Here is a 16,577-nt window from a genome sequence, read left to right on the forward strand (position 1 = left end):
TAATATTAGTCAGATAGCATTGTTTCTGTTCCCTGATTGGGTAAACCTGTAAGCACTTTCAGTGCAAATACATGGTTTCCCTGGAGCTCCATGTATGGAAAGTTGGAATTTACCTTTTTACAAACATTTTGCCAGTAAATCTTGATTGCTCTGATGTTTGTTGAAAACAGAAAAGGGCTGGGAATGTGAGCGAATGCTCCAAATGACTTCATTTGAAAATTAAAATGAAGATTTGTGGAAAAATCTTTATTTTCCCTGCTTGAGATCTGTTTTATGATGGTTAGACTGCATAGGTAGTAGCTTGAGCATTCCTTTAAAACCTGGTGGGGTACATTTTCAATGAGGCATGTGGAGATTTAGCCACACAACTCCTTTTGAACTTTATGGAAATTTTGTGGCAAGCTCTCTTTGCCCACCACTTTGAAAATATTCTGCAATGCATTAAATTAAAGTACATATCGAGGACTAAATATTGATCTATGAACTACTGGAACATTTGTGCTCCCCTGGGATAATGCAGATCACAAGCCTAGGGCATGAGAGGTGGGGGACAAGGCATTCTCTGTGGAGGAGACCCAGCTGTGGAATGAATAATATCTAGATCTTATACAGTGATTTGCATCAGTAGATCTCAAAGCACTATACAAAGGAGGTCAGTATCATTTTCCCCATTTTACAGATGGGCAAATCTAGAGTTAAGCTTTCTTTAGGAAACAATGTACAACCTTCTTTAAGGGAACCTTACCACCATAAAAAGGACTTTGACATCCTCTTCTATTCCTGCCCCCAAAGAATTAAAAAAAAATCAAAATAAAAAGACACAACTAATAAATTAATCAACCAAAGAAAAATAATGCTACCACAAGGGTAATTTTTATAACCCCAAAATAGGAGAAAGGATAGTAACTCAACAAATCCTTAGAGGGACTTTGCATTTCTAATCTACTTTAGGTGGAAGGTGCTCAGGCATTGTGACTACAGGTGGCATTCCAAAGCCCTAACATAGATTAAATACATATTCTGACAGCAAATAATACACTTTGAATATATGGGCTGGGTTTAGGTGAAAACAAAGGTATAGCAATCAAACCCAGACATTACCTTTTGGGGGGGGGGTTGGAAAGAAATATCATTCAGGAGCTCATTGGCTAAAATACTTTTAGCTACTGTTATTTTGCAAGAAATAATAGCAGCACAAAAGAGAATAAGCTGTATACATCTCTTCAACACTTTGCTTTCCTGAAACCTCTCTACCTGCCCAAATGGAGCCCTCTTGTGTTTTATACTTTGGTAAAATATTTGCTGCATTTTTTAAAAAGAATAAAATACTAAGGATACTGGAGCTGTGTATAACATGAACATGGCTTCTCACATTAGCAATGAAATCGCTGGCAGAATATTTACTACTCGTATTGCTTTTCCATAAAATGTAACAAATTATTAAGTGTGTATCTGAGAGAGAATGTATTGTATCACCCAGGAGCACAATTAGGGTAGTGTAATGCAAATGGCATTGGTTGGAAGCAACCATTATGTGTTGTAAAGAATTATGTAAAATCTACATAAGAAGAGGGCAAAAGTTAATGTTGCACTGAGGTTATTAGTTGTACAATGAGAATACACTTACTATACATATATGGTCATTGCCCTTTTCATAAATAGGGGCATTGCACATAAATAAAAAAGCACAGCACCAGAAAATACAGTAGCTTGCCAGCAGTCCCTTACTAAACAGTGAACAGAGCCAGTGCCAATCTAACTTTTGAGCTTTTGGAAAGAGTGCAGTAACTATTATAGATAAAAAATTTTGTCCATTTTTTTAGTTTAATCCTCTCTCATTATATTTCACATTGATAATATCCAGCTACAGCACTATTTCAAATAACATTAACACTTTCAAGGCATTGAGTCAAACTCAGAGATGATCATTGAAGACGGTGGTATAAATTGTAGATTGATGAGTTAAATTCAAATGTGGTTACCTCTTTAGGCATAACCCATGGAACACAATGTCATTGTGCCACAGGAAACTACAGGAAGATGTAAAAAGGTATTAGATATGCAGGGCCATTTCTGTCCTCTGTTTAAAAATAAAGTAGATTTTTTAAAACCTGCTCTGTCTCTTACCCTTGCAAGTCACAGTCCATTTGATAATGACTCCAGTGAAGGGAGCCAGATTGTGAATAAATTGGACAAGTCCATTATATCTTAATACATATGGCATAGATAAGACCAGATCCTGCTCTCAGTTACATTGGTGCTCAGTAGAGTAACTTTGACATCAGTCAGGTTACTCTGGATTTATCCTGATATAATGGACTAATGTATTAAAGATGCAAATGGAAAGGCTCTTAGTACAGAAGAAGAACAAAGGAAAAGCTGGGCAGAACATTTTCAGGCTGTTTTAAATAAACCAAGCCCAAGGGAACTACCAGACATACATGATGAAGATCCATCAGTAGAGTTTGGTTTTGATTTATCAGCTATTACAATGGAAGAATTTAGAAAAGCCATCAGAATACTCAAAAGGGGAAAGTAGCTGGAGAGGGTAACTACTGGGGAGATGCTTAAAGCAAGCTCTGGACTTTCCTGGTGTTTTTGGAAAGAATATGGAATGAAGAAAAAAATCCAGCCAAGAGGAAGAAAGGCCTTATAATAAAATTGCCAAAGAAGGGTTAGTTTACCAACTCCAGTAACTGGATAGGAATCACATTACTCTCAGTGCTTGGGCAAATAATATGCAACGTCATCTTTGAACATAACAAACAATTAGAGCCTCAATTTAGAGAGGAACAAGCAGTTATTAGACCATTGAGATCATGTGCAGACCATGTTGTTGTTCTCAGACATATTATAGGACCAAGTGTAAAGTGACAAGCACCTCTTGTGATAAATTTTATAGATTTCCAGCAGGCTTTTTACGGCATACTCGGAGACAGTCTTGGAAAAGTATGGCACAATATGGAATGCCATAAAAATAATTAGATCACGGATCTATATCGGGGTGGCCAAAATTACTGGCCCTCTGACTCACATAATCCTCTCTCTCCTTGATCTAATTATTTTCAGAAGTTCAAGAGCCAGGGCACACCTGCTGGGCGCCGGGGCTCAGGGCTTCAGCCCCAAGCCCTGGCAGATGCGCCCTGCAGGGCTGAAACCTTGAGACCCCGCCTCCCCGCTGCACAGAAGCCCCTACCCCTATCACTGCAAGGCAGAGGTCCTGACACCCCTGCCCCCCGTCTGGTAGGCAGAGAATGGGGGGAGGGCCATGGGGGGGCTTGTGAGCCACACCTTAACGGTAAAAGAGCTGCATGTGGCTCACGAGCCACAGTTTGGCCATCCCTGTTCTACATGATAATGACAAATGGGCAGTCAGAGATGGTGATAACATCAGCCAATGGTTTGGAGTGAAAACAGGAGTAAAGCAAGGTTGTATTATGTTCCCACTATTGTTTGCACTGGCCATTGACTATATCATGAATAAAATAGCCACAGAAGGCAATCAAGGAATTTTATGAACAAATGATGAAGTACAATTTTATGACTTCATTTTTGCTGATGACATCATCTTGCTTAGTTCAACACATCACTTAATGGAAGAAAAGACACAGTTTTTGGCAGATGCAGCAAATCAAGTAGGCTTGTTTGTCAATGAGGGAAGGCAGAATATCTGGCTATCCATGTCCCAAATGTAATCATTAAAGTGAATGAAGAAACACTAGAAGTAAATAATTTTACTTATCCAGGAAGTGAGATTGCAGTGATGGTGTCCCAGGCTAGATGTAAAGCAACTAATAGCAAAAGCAGCAAATAACTTTCGTAAACTTGAAAAGATTTGGGAAGGTAGCATGATTGACACTGGCACAAAAATATGAATTTTTAACCCTGGCATCATGTCTGTCTTCCTTTATGGAGCAAAGCCATGGACATATACAACAGAAATTGAAAGGAAGAGAAACTCATTCCAAAATAAATGCCTGGAGAAGATCGTCAAACTCCATTGGAAAGACTTTCTTGCAATGTCAGAAATGGTAAATAGAGCAAATCAGTCTAAAGTATCAAATATGGTACAAAGATGACTATGGACATATTTAGGACACACTTTAAGAATGCCACCAACACAGCTTCCATGGCAAGTGATAATATGAGACCACCTGGAAAGAGAAAAAGAGGGCAACCGAGAGAAACATTATGCAGAACAATATGAAAGGAGCCAATTCCATCAACAGACGCCTAAAGAGCCCAGCAAAAAAATTGAATAAATGGTGAAAACTTGTGGATGCCCTATGCAGCTGAAGGTGCAGGAGGATTAAGACTAAGGAATCGAGAGGAGGATTTGTCTTGTTGTGTCCTTTAGTATATTTAATCCATAGCAGGATACAAGTCCTTTTTCATCTAATTTTAGAGCTGTACAGATAATAGAGTACCACCTGCAATGGGGGTCTCTCTCTTATCCACCTTCTTGACACCTTAAAATACCGTAGCCAATGTTGGCCTGCAGGCAGTGCAAAAGGTGGTTTAAAGCCACTCCCCACCCCCACCTCCAGGTGTGCCTTCTATGCTTTGCTTCCTGTAAGGCACAGCCCAGCATCTGTCCCATCATTCCTGAAAATTGTCATTTCCAAGGCTATGTTTTTTCCAACTATAGTCAGTCTAGGGAAGAGATGCAAAAGGGTTACCCCATGGGTTTACAACAGTGGATCATGCAGTCACATACCCAGCCTGCCCATAATTTGCTGGAACCTTCTTGGTTAGAAGTAGTGAAGATGCCTGCATTATTTTTATATAAATTATGTGAAACTTGGTTTTATATATGATGGGTGTCCTCTCACTGCAGAGCCCAATTATCCACTGGTTAACATTTGAAGAATACGGCCAATTATAATGCAAAGCTTTTGAAAGTTTATGTGGCATCATTACATTCAGCACTGTTCTTCTGAATGTTTGGTAAATGTATAGTAGTGGAGCACTCAAAGCCAGGTAAGAGAAATAATGTGTCAACATTAGCCACCATCTTCAATCGTTCAAATCAGACCTCATTACACATAATACCTGCATCATGGATCCATGAATAAATATTTTCATACCTACATGCAAAAAATATAACCCAGTGTTAGATGTACTTGAGACACAGTGAATTACACAGCAACTACAAAGATGTGCTAAACAAACTGCCCTTGGGCTAATGAAAGCTATTATTATTTGTTGAGGACTGATAGTTTTCTCAGTGCCATACAGGATGTGGAGGAATACACCATCTCCACCCCAGGTAGCTCATAATGTAAAAAGCTTCCCAGGCCATGGACCTTCTTTCTCATGTTTTTGCTCTCTGTCTTTCCAAGAAAATCTTATCAAAATCTGAAGGTGGCCTTTTCAGTTCAGCCACAGAACTGAAGAGCTTGATTTTCAAAAATATACAAAGTTGTCCATGCACAGAGAGCAGAGAAGAGAACTTGGCAAAGGAGGGCAGATATGACTATGGTACAGACAGAAATTGGTAGTGTCTTTTCAACAGTCAACCGTTGTCTGACATAGGTACAATATTTAGCAGCGTGCCTAGCTTCAGTTATTGAGAGACTTCATATAGCTTGTAAAGCTTCAGGATCCAGGTTACAGTAGCTGATGGGTTTACATTTCCTCATTAACTTATTCCTGATTGTTCAAGACACTCCTTCTAATCAATGGCTATGCTAAATCTGTGATCCTATGCACCTGAGGGAGGAGGTAATTGGCTTCCTTTTGAAGTTTTGTCAATGCTGTGCTATGATTGTGCTCACAGAATCATTAAATTATAGATCATTTGGAAGCGGCCTCTTGGATCCTCTAGTTCAGTTCCCTCCTTACCCTGAATCAGACTAATGGCTCTGGGTTGTTAGTACTTGGGAGAGATTGATCCTTTATCTGTCGGAGATTTTAAAAAATAACACTTTGGTCTCCAGGAATATAGCGAGCCAAGCAGAAACAGGAATTAGGAGAAGAGCTATGGCAAATGGTTCAGAGACAAAAAGAACAGTGGAATGTAGTGCTTTGTCCAGGAAGAATGTCCTGTATTTTGGAAGGGTTAAAAACATTTCAGAAGTCCCTTTGCGGGGAGGAAGTGGAGGGTGAATCTTCAGTTCTCACTAAGCTTTTAGCTGCAATTCTGTATAAGCATAACTTGCTAATGTGACACGTTAAGTTTTTGAAATACCAGTAAGTGCATGTTAAACATAGTAAGATTCACATATGGCAACATATAGAAAAATGGCAGGCCTGATTTTCAGAGGAACAACACCCTTATGCCGCTATTCCTTTTATAAGCTTTTAAATTTAAGAGAGTAAAAACTTGAGCTTGAACATTTAAACCATTAACACTCATATAGGCATTCAAATAGCCAGCAGCAACATTATAGAAAAATAAATTAAACCAAGGGAGATTCTCTCCTCTGTATACAGTTGCAGGGATCATCTCCCATCCACAAACAGGACTTCAAAGCACCACACCAAGTGCAACAGAAATAAGATCCCTCAGGTCACCCAATATTTGAAAATCAAATATACCATGTGTGTATTTATTTTGACACCTAATTCTTCCCGCAACAATATTGAATTTTAACTTGCATCTCCCTTGTGTCTTTTTTGCTGTGTTTGTTTGCATATACACATTACACTGTTGGTACGTATGCACCTCATGCACTGGTGCTGGAGAGTTTTCCCTAGTGGTACCTGTAGGAGCAGCCCTTCTCACTGCTGAGCTCCTTGTGCTGTGAACAAGGGTACAAAGGACAGAATTTCCCTGCCCCTTCTTCAGTTCCTTTTTAATGTCCAAGCATTCATGTTCCCTGCAAACAACTACTCGATCAATCTAGTGGTATTCAAAAGTCTTTGGAGTTTTCTCTTTCCTTTTATTCATTTATAGTTTTAAGTATATTTGGTTTGACTTAGCATTTCTTTGGTTTTTTTTTTCCAGTCTGGCAGGTCTATGGACCCTGCCTGATGCTAAGAGAACCTACAAGGTCCCCATGGTTCAAACCTTGCAATAGGTTGCAGGAAGTCTATGCCTGTTAGTGACCCTCATTCCCATTGCCTCAAATGCTTGGGTGGGTATCACATCAGATGTGGATGCTCTATCTGTAGCAGTTTCAAGACTATAAGGAAGAAGATGAGGGAGGAGCACCTCCAATATAGCTTTATGGTGTCTGTCCTCAGACCGGCATTGGAACCCCCTTGGTCATCTAAGGGAAACTATTTAAAGACTCCTTCCCAAAGTGCTTTCCTATCCATGTCTCCAGGACTGTCCTCTTTGAGACCCAGGGAAACAGTTCCAGTCTCAAAAGGACAAGCAGAAGTTGTAATTTAGCTCCTCAAAGTCTAGGGTGAAGGATTCTTCCACCGATAGTCTGTAAGGTACCAAAGGTGCAAGGTGCCATTTGGTTTGCCGCTCCCCAGTACTGACTCACTCAGAGAGATGTGAGCCATCAGCTCTGTTGCCCTCTCAGGGACTGTCGAGACCAGCTACTTCTTCCATGGTGACAGAGCAGTCCTTCCTGATCACTGCAGGTAAACAGTCCATATAGGTACCAACTATGCCCGAAGCCTACGCTGTGGCTAAAGAATTATGATGACTGTCAGTACCACCATTCCCTTTGCTTCAGGATTAACTCCCTCATCCAGCACTAATATGCAGCCTCCTAGATTGTTGGCACTGGGTAGCCCATCCATGGCACCTTCTTCTTTGGGCTTCAGACCACTCCCTTTCACAGGGCCAACTCTGAATCCCCCACACCACATATTACTGATGGCCAGAAAGCCATCCATGCTGTCCCTGGCATGGCACAGCTGACGTAGGTCCCAATCAAGGTTGCCGAGGACCCCTCCCAGCACAGTGGCACCCTGGTTCTCCAGGTACTCTGAATTGTCTACAGACTCTGAAGTTGACACTCAGGTGTCCAGGTAGCAAGAGACTAGAGTGCACTCTCATCATCACTGTGGCTTTGAGAAGGGCTTGTCTAGGGATTGGAGTGCTTGGGCCAAACAAGCCTGAGGCCTGCTAGCATGCCAGTCCCCCAGTGGCCCTATCTCGCCTCATATAAGTAGATCCTTCAGGAGGGCTGCTTCTCCTATTGACTCCGAGAGACTGATGGGACAGTCGGTACTGATTAACCATCTGACTCCTGTGCACTTGGCTTACCATTGCTGGCTCCAGAACAGCTGCCAGTACCACAGCCAATACCAGTGACACAAGACCAACCTGGAGAGCCATTTACCTTGACTCTGCTTCATGCCTCTTCCTCATCATCCGATGAGGCTCTGGTACCCCCCCCCCCAGACATTACCCCCAGTACTGGATGACTTCAATGTACACCAGGAGTTACTTAGGAGAATAGCAGCTTTTCTGGGCATCCAAAGTGGAGCTTGTAGAGGGGAATACATACAAACTCATTGATGTTCTCCATCCCACTGCAGCAGGGAAGGTGGCCCTGCCTTTAAATGAGGCTATCATGCAGCCAGCCAAAATGATCTGGCAGACCTCTTCCTCCATTCCCCTGGTGGCCAAATGAATGAACCAGAGATTTCACATTCCATCCCAGGGGTTTGAGCAGTTGTATCTGCATACCACCCCTGTCTCATTACTTGTGGCTGTGGTGAAAGACAGAAGTTTACAGAGCCTGACTAAGGCTACCTACAAGGACAGAAAAGTGTCCTTTTTGACAGAAAAGTGTTTTCCATGGCAAATCTACAACTCTGGATTGCCAACTATCATACCCTATTGTCACAGCATGACTTCTCCAATTGGGAAGCCATATACCAGTTTTCCATCAAGCTTCCTGAAGATTCCAGAGAGCAATTCTAATCACTCATGGCTGAGGCATGCCTTGTCTTTCATTCAACACTGCAGGCTTGTTTTGGATGTGGTGGATTCTGCAGCCAAGGCCATGATGACAGCTGTAACAATGTGCCAGTCCTCCTCAGGGATTCCTGTGGAGGAATGTTCCTCATTCTCATCCAAAACAGATGAGGCTTTGCCTACCCTGAAGTCCTCGGGCCTCTACACTCTGGCAACAAAGAGGAAAATATCATCTTCCATACCAGCCTATACAGTAGCATTACCCCTTCCATCAGGCTGTCCAACCTGAGAGGAGGCAAGGATTGCAGCAGATGAGGCATCACCTAGACAAGTTAATTTGTATCCTAGATACAGTATTGTCTTCTCTGAACTGATGGCTGAACCAAGCAAATGTATGTAGAGGATTTCCCTTCAACTGGCCTCTCCCATCCATGTCTCTGGTAATGGATGCCTTTGCCATGGAATGGGGAGTGCATCTGAGAACCCTACAGTATCAGGGGTTGTGGGCTACCCAGGAATCCAGGATCCACATAAATGTTTCAGAGTTGCAAGAGATATTTTGTGCATGTCAACAGTTCCAGTCTCATGTCCAAGGCAAGACTGTCCAGGTTGTCACCAACAGCACTACAGCAGTGTTTTAGGTTAACAAGCAAAGTTGTGCAAGGTCCAACAGGCTCTGCCAGAAGACAGTCAAGTTATGAAACTAGTGTATTCAGACCTTGGTCACCCTTAAATCATCTCACCTGCCAGGGATTCAAAATGGCCTTGCAGATCATCTGAGCAGATCCTTCAACTTAGACCACGAATGGTCTCTCAACATGAAAGTTCTAGCTTGGGTATTTTGTAGGGCTGTCAAGTGATTAAAAAAATTAATCGTGATTAATTGCTCTGTTAAACAATAACAGAATACCATTTATTTAAATGTTTTTCGATGTTTTCTACATTTTCAAATACATTGATTTCAATTACAACACAGAATACAAATACAGTGCTCACTTTATATTTATTTTTTATTACAAATATTTGCATTGAAATAGTATTTTCAATTCACCTAATACAAGTACCATAGGGCAATCTCTTTATCATGAATGTTGAATTTACAGAGGTAGAATTATGTACAAAACCCCCTTGCATTCAAAAATAAAACAATGTAAAACTTTACAGCCTACAAGTCCAATCAGTACTACTTCTTGTTCAGCCAATCGCTCAAACAAACAATTTGTTTACATTTGCAGAAGATAATGTTGCCCGCTTCTTGTTTTCACTTTCAGGTGACATTGTAAACAGGCATTTGCATGGCACTGTTGTAGCTGGAATCATAAGATATTTACATGCCAGATGTGCTAAAGAGTCATATGTCCCTTGATGCTTCAACCACCATTCCAGAGGACATATGTCCATGCTGATGATGGGTTCTATTCGATAACGATCCAAAGCAGTGAGGACTGACACATATTCATTTTCATCATCTGAGTCAGATGCCACCAGCAAAAGATTGATTTTTGGGTTCTGTAGTTTCCACATCAAAGTGTTGCTTTTTTAAGACTTCTGAAAGCATGCTCCACACCTCATCCCTCTCAGATTTTGGAAGGCACTTGAGATTCTTAAACCTTGGGTCGAGTGCTGTAGCTATCTTTAGAAATTTCACATTGGTACCTTCTTTGCATTTTGTCAAATTTGCAGTGAAAGTGTTCTTAAAATGAACATGTGCTGGGTTATCATCCAAGACTGCTATAACATGAAATATATGTCAGAATGAGGGTAAAACAGAGAAGGAGACATACAATTCTTCCCCAAGGAGTTCAGTCACAAATTTATTTAACACATTATTTTTAACGAGTCTCATCAGCATGGAAGCATGTCCTCTGGAACAATGGACAAAGCATAAAAAGGCATATGAATCTTTAGCACATCTGGCACGTAAATATCTTGTGACACCAGCTACAACAGTTCCATGGAAACACCTGTTCTCACTTTCAGGTGACATTGTAATTAAGAAGTGGGCAGCATTATCTCCCGTAAATGTAAACAAACTTGTTTTTCTTAGCAATTGGCTGAACAAGAAATAGGACTGAATGGACTTGTAGGTTGTAAAGTTTTACATTGTTTTGTTTTTGAGCGCAGTTATGTAACAAAACCCCTACATTTGTAAGTTTCACTTTCATGATAGAGATTGCACTACAGTACTTGTATGAGGTGAACTGAAAAATAGCATTTCTTTTGTTTATCATTTTTACAGTGCAAATATTTGTAATAAAATAATATAAAGTGAGCATTGTACACTTTGTATTTTGTGTTGTAATTGAAATCGATATACTTGAAAATGTAGAAAAACATCTGAAAATATTTAATAAATTTCAGTTGGCATTCTATTGTTTAACAATGCGATTAATCGTGAACAAGGTCCAGCTTGAATGATCTGGTCACTGATCCACCCTAAAAAATTTTCTTCAAGGACAAGGTCCATCTTGGACCACACCCTAATTAGCATTGTTTTAGAATTGGTCAAAGATAGATACTCTCTTGGACTCAAGTACACCAAGATCATCCCCAAAATACTGCATTTAGAAATAATTCACTTTCTGTCTTCATTGTACCCAAGGATTTTCCAAGAAGATTTGGAGGGATTATGTTGAGCTGGCAAAATTCATGGAAACTATTCTGCACTTCCCAGCTATGCAATTACACTGTGAATGAAATGTTAAGGCTAAATGTGCCAGGAAAAGCTATGTTCTAGTTGAAATTATCCTTGTTCCTAAATATTCCATTTTGAAAACTATATTAAGAAAATGAGAATGGTTACAGTTGAGATGTTAAACACTCAAGAGTCTGGAAACTCCAAAGTTAAGGTTGAACTTGAAATCTTAGTTCTGTCCCATTGTGCTACAGCCTTTAGGTACATGATCAAATAATATTTCTCTGCTAATACAGTATTGAATAATACACAATGTTGTCTGCAATCTGTAAAGGGTAGGCCTGCTGCTTGCTACCTGGATATTTGAGAGCAGGTATATGAAAGATTTTCTTTTTCTGCCCTGTTTGCTCTAATAATTGGACACAACTTATAAGATATTAAACTCCTAAATGTGTACCTTTACAGTGCTGTATGGTAAAGCAGAGATAATGAAAAGCCTAATGGGAAAAAAGTTGGGCTTCAAAATATTTAGTTGCCTCCAAACACAGAAATATGTAGGGTGATAGACATGCTGAAAGTTAAATGATTCAAAGAAAGGCTCTTCCCTTTAAAATAAAATAATAATAATAAAAAAGTCAACCAAATGTCATGCTGAACTCAAGCCGTACTTTTTAGTGTCTCAGGGTTAATGTGGGAATTATCTGTATTTAAATGTTATTATTGTTATATCTGTCTCGGGATTTAGTGGTACTTGTGTTGCTGCATAAAGCACAACTAAGGATTTACATCGATTTGAGCTAGCTTTGGACTACAAGAACCCAAGAAAATGTCTGTGGACAGAGCCCATTTTCCAGTATTCTATAGGACAGTGGGGCTGGGATGTTAATTCATTTGAATCTTACTTCCATGAATGTGGAATGAGGGTTTGGCTAGTTCCATGGGGGTGCGGGGAGAAGTCTCCAGCTTGAAAAGCCCAGGGGGCTTTAGGTGGGGACCTTCAAACAAAGAGCTTAGAAGCAGAACTGCTGAGCCTTGGAGAAGCGTCAGAATACTGATAGAATAACAGACTGTTATATAGTCTCCAGATACTAGGCCTCAGCGATAAGTGGGGCCTACCTAACTTGCAAGGGATGACCAAATTTAGGTAAGAGAATATGCCTCCTGGCTTCTGGTATTTTTAATCCACTTCTCGCTACTTGTGATTATGGTCCTTTGGACAAATAAGGCATATTCTGTTTTAAATAAACCAGCTGAGCTCCCAGTTCTTAGAGAGGATTCCATAGCAGGGACCAAATGCAGGTGGACCTTCCGGAGGTAAATGTGGTTGGTAAACAGGGATTGCAGTAGCCTGGTGAACCACAGGGATTCCAATCTGAGAGGAGTGCAGGTGGCCTGTGGCTTGGAAAGAATGCACACCCTGGGACACTGAAAGAGGGATCACAAACGCAGCTTGTCCTTGAACTGTAATACTGTAATACTCTGGGTTCTGGATGGGCTCAGAAGCAGAAGTGCAATGATACCAATGGTATCCAAAACATCTGATCCAACCAAAAGAATTCTGAAAAAAAAAATTTTTGAAAAAAAAGGTTATACAAATAGTTGGAGAAATCTCAGTGGGTTTGTGTCTGTTCCCTGATTGAAGGACTCAAGTAATTAAATGTTGCAGTGCAAATTTTGAACTGTATGTTCTTTTGTAATATGCAAAAATTATGCTGTGTTTGGTTAGTCACATAGGTCATTTAATCAGGCAACGCAAACAGTATACCATGTGATTCATTCAACGAACACAGTGTAAATTTATAATATTCACAACAAACTGTTTGCAACCCATCTACAGACCAAGATTTATTTGCCGTAGAAAGTTGTGAATAATTGTCAATATTTGTAGCACCTCTTGCCTGATCTGACTTAAATTATTCTTTGTTACTTTGTCTACCATCCAAAGTGTACTTTTTGCGTCAATTTCTGCTCCCAGATACACTTGTGAAACTCCACTGATTGCATGGATATAACTTAGAGGAGAATTTGACCTAAAGGCTGTCAGACTCCTGAATGCTGCAACTAAGCAACATGGCTTTAATTTCACTTTTTAACATTTTGTTTCCAAAGAAAATATGAACAATCACAACCAAATACATCAGTGTGTCATATTTATATCTGTACTGCCCAGTGAAACCTGTAAAGCTTGCGTCATTTTCATACATCTCCCTGAGCTCCTTCTCTGAATGACAGTTGGCATACTGCAGAAGGCATGTGAAATCAGCGTTGCTTCAATGCTATATTTATCTTTGCTCAGATAAATCCTTGTCTTATTTTTAAACATTGACCATTTCATAGATCAAAGTGCCGGGTAAACAGTTCTGCACACCAAGGACGAAGTAGCTGCTACTGCACAGATCATGGCTGTGCATGGGCACTAATCCTAGGGATCCATCACAAGACTTTGATAATAGCAAGAGTCAAATTCTTTGGGTCCTTGATGACAGAGTTGACATTAATGTGAGTATAGTCAAGTGCCAAAGTCATTTGAGGGCCATCTAAAACTTCTGAGGGACCTGTACAGAGATTTTCATTGGCCAAAAGGGCATTATCCTAAATTTGTTCACCAGATCCAGTAAATTTCCTTCCAAAAACGGATAGATAGTAAATTGTTTTTCTAGCTGTGTCAGTAGTTTAAAAGCTTTTCCTATATCTGTTGTGAAATATAGGAGACAAAAGGCAGCCAAAACTCAAATATATTCACAAATATTCATAAAGTCTGTATTAGAGGGACTCAAAACATAAAGTCTAAACAAGTAGTAGTATAATAATAATACTTAATAATACCTAGCTTTTATATAGTGCTTTTCATCAGAAGATCTCCAAATACTTTACAAAGGAGGGCAGAATCATTATTCCCATTTTATAGATGGGGAAACTGAGGCAAAGAGCAGGGAAGTGACTTACCTAACATGACCCAAAAGGCCAGTGGCAGAGCAAGGAGCAGAATCCAAGTATTCCACTAAAAAAGAGGCTGGAGCTTGAGATACATGTCTCTCTCTCTCTCTCTGTTTAGAGGATATGCCTAACTATTCTTTAACTCTGTTCCTCTATCCAGGGCTCTGATCAGTCATGCCAGATCCAGGATTTTTGGTGCTACTTGTTGTCCTGACTCTTATTCTTCACTACTCCATCTCATTTCTGACCCTGGTTCATGAGGCCTTGGTCCTTGCCTCTACTGGGCTTGTTCTGAGGTTGACTGTTGTTCCTTATTTTGCACTTTCAATAGTAAAATCTGGTTCATATTTTTCAGGTTCAGTTGTTGATGCTTCTTTCTGAACTTCTGCTGCCCTTAAGTTCATTCTCAAGGCTGCACATACAATTACATATGTGCATGGGGACTTAGGAATGCAAATCCTAATGACAACAATGAGTTTGACAACAATGAGAGCAAATTCCTATTTCTTGATGGGAATATGTAGCTCTATATGTCCATTTCAAACTCTGCAGACTACAGAGAGCACAAAGATGACTTATTTGTCATGAAATGCCTTTGAGTTTATCCAGATTCCTTTGTCTGTCTGTGTCTAGAGAACTCATTCATTAAGACAATAAAGGAAAATATAAGTGTGGTGTTATAGGAAAGCTTCCAGAGCTGTCCCCAGAATTTAAAGATCTCCCTAAAAAGTGTTAAATCCATTGTTCCCTGTGCAGTGTGATTTCCTCTGTGGGTGGCCTTGCCATCTGAAATTATTGGCATTCTTGAGCTGTATTCATTGATTCATGTGAAAAATATTTTTGTAAAAAATATAGATCAGCTGATCTTGCTTCTGGCAAGATCTGAGGCTGTTATTCAACATGCTAGTCAGTTGTCCTTTGGTGCCAGCACTGGTTGCAGAAATGGATTGATTTAGCTGGCACAGCAGGTTACTAATTAAAATAAAAACAAAACCCATGGGGAACACAGAGAATAGTGGTGAGAAAAAAAGAAGACAGGTGTGGGACACATTACCAGGCAAGTCACAGAAGTAGTTGTGTTTTTAATTTTTGTAGGAATTTATGGAATGGAACAGTATTTATTTAGACATTTCAAATACATAGCTCAAGGTGCACATACATATTTATGGAATGCAGACCCACATTTAAACCTAAGGTTGCTGGTGTTGCTAGCTCAAGCATCCTTCATGATCTCAACTATTGTGACATGGCGTTACACAAGGAGAGGGGAATGGAATCTAAAGTAGCCTAGCAAGACAAAATAAGGGATTACTGACAAAGTTCAGACTCCAAAAAAGATGGCAGCCTCTTGGCCAAACATAGATGGCAAAAAAACCTCCTGTACATTGCTGCCTCCTGAACCTCCAGAATTTGCCTTGATTTAAGATTTTTTTTAGTACTTCCAATCTTTGAATACTTCTTTCCTAGCAGATGTGTAATTATGAAGATGATTCATCATTTTTGGAGAGTCAAAATTTCCCCTGAGCATACTATAATATTTTGATAGATCCCGGAGGCTAGTGAGGCTGATGGGATGATGGGCCAAGTGGGAGCACTTCTCAGCAGCAGAATAAACTGTATACCTACATTCTTCTTACTGAAGCATGCAGCAGGAAAATGCCAGGGACAGGTGTTTGTATGGTAAAGATGCTTGAGGCTGCTGAAGCATTTAGCAGCTTAAGGACATCTAAAAGTGCTGCCTATATTAAAATATGAATGGTGTCTATCCTTTAAGGTTGTGTCAAAGAGGAAACACTCATATTTTTCATTGATTCTAAGATCCGAAGGCCAGAAGGGACCATTTTGATCATCTGGTCTGGTCTCCCTATAACACAGGCCGTAGAACTTGCCTAAAATAATTTCTAGAGCAGATCTCTTAGAAAAACATTCACTCTTAATTTAAAGGTTATCACTGATGAAGAATCTACCATGACTCTTGGTAAATTGTTCCATTGGTTAATTATTCTCGCTGTTAAAAATTTTCATCTTATTTCCAGTCTGAATTTGTATAGCTTCAACTTCCAGCCATTGGATCATGTTCTGTTTTTCTCTGCTAGACTGAAGAGCTCTTTATTAAATATTTGTTCCCCATGTAGGTACTTCTAGACTGTAATCAAGTCACCACGTAATCTTCTTTTT

The sequence above is a fragment of the Natator depressus genome, chromosome 5, assembly GCF_965152275.1.
Source record: "Natator depressus isolate rNatDep1 chromosome 5, rNatDep2.hap1, whole genome shotgun sequence".
NCBI classification, from domain to species: Eukaryota; Metazoa; Chordata; order Testudines; family Cheloniidae; genus Natator; species Natator depressus.